We start from the raw sequence: 6,000 nt of genomic DNA, 5'->3' as shown, positions 1-6,000 counted from the left end.
TAAAGGCCTTTTGCAGACTTCTCCTGCACCATATTTATAAACTGTTTATATTCAGGCAAACAAATATTTGGTCTATGTTTAGAGCACAATGCTGTGGCAAATTTTCTGAAACAAATATTTTTCAGATTTTGAAGGATGTGTTGGAGACCCACACCCTTAAAGTCTTCTAATTGCTCCCTCTGCAAAACACAAATACTTGTTGTTTATTAAATATCCATTTTTGTGCCTTACAAAGGTAGAAAAGGTCTGAATATATGAGTGCTGTCATGCTAAATCTGCCTTGGTTATAAATCCCAGATAGTGACTGTCTTCTTGGTTTTAGAGTATGAGTGGAGTATCAGGAACCACACCTAACTAAAGAAATGACTCACAACTTAGCTGTGACAGGTTTATAACATTTCTTCTGCCCTGGAAAAGACACGCGTTGCATTTAGAATCTAGGTAGGGCTGGGCAAACCCAAAAATGTTTGGAATTTTTCTGAAGTTTTAATTAGGCTCCACAGAATGAAGGAGCTGTAGTTGGGTGGATATGTAACTGTGACATTTAGCAAAGTATCACAGAATAGAAATCTTATTACAATAATTATTACAATTATGACTAATTCACTAATATTTCTCTTTTGTCTTCTAAGAGAATTGTGAAATCAAGCACATTTATACTTCAGTCATGGAAGCATCACAGGGATGAGTAATTCCCTTCAAACTAAAGACTATCTCCTTCTATGGCATCTTGATTATGAAATGTCATAGACAGATGCTTCTTATATATCAACTGCATGTTAAAATTACTTCACAGAAGTTCTCACTATTGTAGGTCTTAAAATGGCATAATGGAGAATCCCCTCCAATATGGTGCATTACAGATGGAGAGGTGTTCCTCCCTCACCCCCAAACACAAAGAAAAGTTTTCTGTACAAATCAGAACTTTAAATTCAGGGGATCTGGATTCTACAACATTATAAGACATAGTAGGTGATAAAATAGAAAAATTATGAGTTTCTATTAAGTTAATTAATATTTCATCTCTGCTTTAAGTGGAAAGGTAATATTGGGTGCGTCTACACTGCAAAAAATAAAAAATAAAAATCCATCTGCGGCAGCAAATCTCAGATTCTGGGTCAACTGACTCAGGCTCACACTATGGGGCTAAAAATAACAGTGTAGACATTCCTGCTCGGGCTGGAGTCCGGGCTCTGATACCAATTACCCTTGCCTAGTATCAGAGCTCGGGCTCCAGCCTGAGCAGGAATATCTACATTGTTATTTTTATCCCCATAGTGTGAGCCTTGCCAGCCCAAGGCAGTTCTGAGACTCTCTGGAGCAGGTACTTTTTGTTCTGTTTTGAAGTGTAAACATACCCCCATGATTCACCTGGGTACTCTTGCTTGCTATTTCCACTGAATAAAAAAAAAAAAAAAAATGTGTAGCACGTTTACATAGCAACTGATTAGAACTGGCTGAGTATTGCCCCTGTAGCACGCAGGCAGGGAAAAGCAAAGAACTAATTGTGGAAAATGAAATAACTTTCAAGTGAACTGAGGGAAATTTAATTTGTTTCTAGAGTTGACATGAGATATATGTCTGAAATTCTAGTGGTGATGCAAGCAGTATGCCTCATATGAACTGGATCTGTGCCTGTCCCGGCTGATGAAATTGGGTCATTTATTAGAAGACATGTCAGAGCAAATAGCTGGCAAACCTCAAAAAAGGTGCGGTCAACCCTTTGCTAAAGAAAACAACTTTGGATACCAATAACCTTCACACCTGTCTTCCAGGGTCAAACTTCACTTACCTAGGAAAGAGTTAAGAAGATGTCAGGACAAACTCTTTCAACAAGTCATATCCAGAAGTTTCATGGACATCATTATGAGGGAAATAGCCTTATGTGAGTGAGGACTAATATATAAACTTCAATTTTCTTTATAATGTATAAACTAGTTCTGTTTAGTTTAAGTGGAACTTCTAGTAACAGGATCTCAGACAGCTCTGTCAACTTTGCAAAAAGGTGAACCTTTATCTGGTGAAGCTACAAACTGTTGCCCCAATTGTCAGTAAAAAGCCCAGAATACGTTAAGAAATTAAGAGAGAATGAAATATTGACAAGTGTGAGGTATTGTACTCAAATAGTTCTCATTAGGTCATTAATCACATCCAGAATATGTAGGACACTTGAGGAACTTGGCACCATCTGCATACAGCTATTGAACTCTGAGAAGATGTGTGTGGGGCAAACGGGGGGCCTGAAATCATGTCTATGAAGTCATCTACCATTAAATCCCATGCTTTTTACACTTTTTGGAAGTACTGTACATCTGGTTTGCAGTACGGTGATGGATACTGTCAAAGGACTGCCAGTAAAATGAGAGGATTTTCCAAACTGACAAATTCAAGCTTGCCCATCATTAACCCTGATTCAAAAACATTACTGGGATGAGATCTGTGATCCCCTGACTTGCTTAGATCTCCAGGAAGGTGCCATGAGAATGGAGCAAGTAAGAATTGCAATCTTTAAGTACCAGGTAAATATAGAAGAGGGTATGATCCTCCTGGGCCACCCCAATATCAAGGAAAGCCAATATCTCTGCTTTCCCGAGGCAAGTTCAAAGGAAACAGGATGCCAAGATTCCACAGGCCATACCAGCCTGACCAGCCAAGCACCCAGAGAAAGCCGGCCAGCATGAGATACCAAACACATCACCATGTCCCCTGAACTCCCATCCTGACTTTGATGCTCCAAAGACAATGAAAGCTAGAGAATTCTTTCTCTGAGTAACCTTTTTTCTTTTTGTATTTTGTGATCATGGGGATTTGTGATCACTGTATTCCTGATTTTCCCTCTAACACTTTTTAAGATGTGAAGGTGTGTGCATAAAGTAATAGCAAGTGTGCATCCAAGTCCTAAGCCAGTTCTACCTCAAATCACCTTGTGCTGCCCTGGATTGTAAAAGCATTCCTGCATTTACCACTGCGCCCAAAAGGGAAGATTAAGAGTTGCTGACTACTCTATTACAGTGGGTAAGGTAGGAAAGTCTTTCAGTATATGGCAACCTCCATACGGCTTCAAAGGGATGAAAAGTAAACTATTCCTCCTTAAGTTTCCAGGGTTAGTATTTGAAACCTAAGGAGGCAAACTTCAAGATCTGAAGCTTGACTGTGTTCATCTAATGATCTGATTGTAATTCCATTCCATATCATTGTTAATTTATAGACTTATTGATTCAATTCCTATTGTAACTTTGATTTGATAACTGTGTGTTTAATTCCTGCTTAGTTTAGTAAAAAGGTACAGTAATTAGTCTTTTGCTGAAAGTTTAATTTTAAGTTTCTTTAATGTATAATAAAATCCATAAAAAAGCACATAGAACTGTTTTGTTTTCTTTTTTTCCACAATTACAACAAGGGTCATGAATCCTGAAGGCAAAGGTAATTTAAATGAGACATTTGCGAGCTATAGTTCTTCCCTTAAATTAATACCTATGTACGGCATATAATCCAATTAGACTTCAGATAGGACCTGGTACTAATTTGGGTGGTCAAGAATCTCCCTAGGATATTGGAGAGAGGAAAGATGCACTGCCTGACACTTCAGTGGCCTTTGATATTGTTGGTCACAGGATGTTGCTCAAATCATGACAGGACTTGGCCTGGGTGAACAGAACCTGCACCTGCTCATTCTGTTCTGAGTGATCCTTTACAATGGTTTGGGGCAACCGCTCTCAGCTGTGCAGGACCTGGGCTCAATCCTAACATCTTTTCAGTTCAACATCAATATGAACTCCCTCTAGGAGATCATCCAAAAGGGCTGCGGTGTCCTCAGTATGCTTATGATACCCAGTTTTATATCTCCCTTTTATTCGCTCCAGGCTGGCACATCACGCAATGTCTGCCAGCAACTGGAATCTGAATAAAAACCAGCTAGCTGAAGCTCAGTCTGGACAAGACAAGTGTGATGGTCAACAGCAGGAAGAAGGGGAATGTCCTTAACCACTCTATCAACTGGGGGCAGCTGCCTGACCATTAGTAAAGTGAGCCTATATCTGAGGGTCTTATTAGTGTAAGAAAGACTTGTCTGTGCCTACTGTGGCTCAGCTCCCTGATTCCACCTGCCACAGGCAACACACTCACTCTCCTCTAAGCCTACACAGACCCACACTCTCTCTCCAGGTTAGTGATAGGCACACGCCAATCCCTGTGCCCTCTTAGCATCGCCCTGTAGTGCCTAGCCTGTCCAAAGGACACTCACAGCACTCATAGATTCGCTGCTTCCAAAGGAAAAGTATACCACAGCTTACCAGTCATACCTCAGATCACCACTCCACTTAACATATAGCATAACATATAGGTAAATAGGTTTATAATGAAAACAAGTAAAAGTTTATTTAACAAAGTATAGATTCAAGTAGCAGAAACAAATAGTTACATATAAAATAAAAATCATCTCATACATTATAGAACCTAGAGTTAATTAGATACTTAAATTAGACACTTAATTAGATACTTTAATATCTAACAGAGCAGTGCTCACCAAAATCCTTCTAACATTTTACAGCCACGCTTGGCTGTGACCCTCCAATCACGAGACAAGTCACACTGTCAGCTTTCCTCCTCAGTTCATCCTGGGATATATCCCAACAATCCACTGTCTTTACGGGATCCCTTCTTGCTGTGTATTTCCTCCTATAAATTTCTTCTCTTGCAGATTTCACAATCTCTTAATTAACATTTGGCTCAATATGCGAATAGGTATCCGTTGTGAGACAAACAATGTCCAATACACACATCACACATGACGAGACAGAGAGAAAAGTGGCTATTACCTCTTGCTTGAAAGGAACCTGTACAAGATGCGTCACTTCCTGGTTACCTGCCTTAAGAACAAAATTCTCTGTCCAGACACACACCTCCTTAAATACTGTATTATCCATCCATACATTTCACAATGATTATGCTGACCAAGGGGCTACTGGCTCTTGGTAGAGACCTCACATGCCACCTTAGTGAATTCTTATGCACACATCTGACCCAAAGGATCTCTCTGCTAGCTGGCATCAAGACGTTAATGGATCATACCATCCTCTTGCCCCCCTTTTTTTTGCATCATGCCAACTGCTCACCAGTTCTCAGTCCAGTGCTGGGGTAGAGAGAGGCAGCTACTAAAAGCACTTTTTTTTGCATTACAATGAGTACAGATGCTGAATGCTAGGGTTTTGTCTCTCTGGACACTGCTAAGCAACCTATGGCATCAAACCCTAACGCTTCTCTCATCTGGTAATTAATACTATATTGTCTAGGTTTTATATATGAAAAAAATTCCACTAGCATATTGGTAAAAATAATTTCACAGCCATGAGGAAGTGAGCAGAGTGCAATATTTCACAGATGTAAGCAAAACCCAGCAAACTTTGCAGCATTTTAAACAGGTTTATAGCATACAAATGAATACAAATATGATGATTAAGTTATTTCTTATCAGTATTTATTATTATTATTCATTTGTATTATGGCGCTTAGGAGCCTAAGTCATGAACCAGGACAAAATTGTGCTAGGTGCTGTACAAACACAGAAGACGACAGTCCCTGCCCCAAAGAGCTTACAATCTAAATATCTGATCATGCCCTCTCACTTTCCACCATACCACTCTTCAGAATTGTCTTGAAATCAAGCTGTAAGTTGAGAAAGTTTACATAACACAGGAAAATAGTCCAAGTTAGTGTAATATTCTAACAAAGTAAATAAATAAATAGGTCACGCAGACCAATTCTGTGCCTATGTATTCATGGATGCTGGAACAATTTTTATAGTGGGGGTGCTGAGAGCCATTGAACCAAACCGTAAACCCTGCATATAATGGAAACCACTTCTAGCCAGGGGATGCAACAGCACTCCTGGCATCCTTAGTTTCAGCACCTCTGTATGTATTTAATAAAAACATTTTTCTACTAAAATTGTGTGAAATTTTTCAAATATATAAAAGCCATAATTGGAATACTGAATGTGTC

This window comes from Chelonia mydas, chromosome 7 (assembly GCF_015237465.2).
Source record: "Chelonia mydas isolate rCheMyd1 chromosome 7, rCheMyd1.pri.v2, whole genome shotgun sequence".
Classification (NCBI taxonomy): domain Eukaryota; kingdom Metazoa; phylum Chordata; order Testudines; family Cheloniidae; genus Chelonia; species Chelonia mydas.
Note: the sequence above shows the minus strand (reverse complement) of the source record.